The sequence below is a fragment of the Egretta garzetta genome, unplaced genomic scaffold (assembly GCF_000687185.1).
Source record: "Egretta garzetta isolate BGI_Z169 unplaced genomic scaffold, ASM68718v1 scaffold149, whole genome shotgun sequence".
In the NCBI taxonomy this organism is placed as follows: Eukaryota; Metazoa; Chordata; class Aves; order Pelecaniformes; family Ardeidae; genus Egretta; species Egretta garzetta.
Window position 1 is genome coordinate 1,600,752 of NW_009269998.1, and position 1,175 is coordinate 1,601,926.

Consider the following 1,175-nt stretch of genomic DNA (forward strand, 5'->3'; position numbering starts at 1 on the left):
CGTCCACACGTGCATCACAGCCGCCGCTGCCTTCCACCATGGCCTCAGCCTCCTCCATCCACAGGCACGCCACGGCCTCCTCCCTCCACACACGCACCATGGCCTCAGCCACATCCATCTTCGTCCACACGCACGCCAAAGCCACCTCCATCGTCACACAATCCCAGAATGGCAAGGGTTGGAAGGGACCTCGGGAGATCACCCAGTCCCACACCCCTGCTCAAGCAGGTTCTCCTAGAGCATGTTACCCAGGACTCCATCCAGGAGGGCTTTGAATATCTCCAGAGAAGGAGACTCCACAGCCCCCCGGGCAGCCTGGGCCAGGGCTCGGGCACCCTCAGAGTAAAGTTGGTTTTCCTCATATTCAACTGAAACCTCTTAATGTGAAGTTGTACCCATTGCCCCTTGTCCTGTTGCTGGACACCGCTGCATCTTCCACCATGGCCTCAGCCACCTCTGTCCACACACGTGCCATGGCTGCCTCCGCCTTCCACCATCACCACAGCGGCCTCCATGCACACCATGGAGCATTCACACACACCATGGCCACCTCCATCTTCATCTACACACGTGCCATGGCCACCTCCATCTTCCACCATGGCCTCAGCCACCTCTGTCCACATGCACGCCACAGCCTCCTCCCTCCACACATGCACCATGGCCTCCTCCGCATTCCACCATGGCCTCAACCACCTCTGTCCACACGTGCCATGGCTGCCTCCGCCTTCCACCATCACCACAGCAGCCTCCATGCACACCATGGAGCATACACACACACACACCATGGCCACCTCCATCTACACACATGCCACTGCCACCTCCATCCTCCCCAACCCCTATTGGTGGAAGGGGAAGCGGGGACATGATTCTATGACAGGGCCAAACCTCATCCTGGTTGTTCTTCCACTTCATGAAAATCCCACACAAGGAGCCTGCATGCCAAGACCAAAGCCAACACCACCGTTCTCAGAGGGACAGCCCCTCTCTGGCCCAGAGGCAAAGAGGAGGGCCCTTCCCAGGGTTACACACATGCCTGCCCAGCACTGCCGGCCTCAGTCATCCCCAAACCTTCACCCTGCTCCCCCCAGGGCCAGTGAGCCTTCCCTCCCCCTGCATCCCCGCAGGAGAATTCCCCCGCAGAAGCCATCCCACCACAGGGAGTGCCGCAGAGGCAG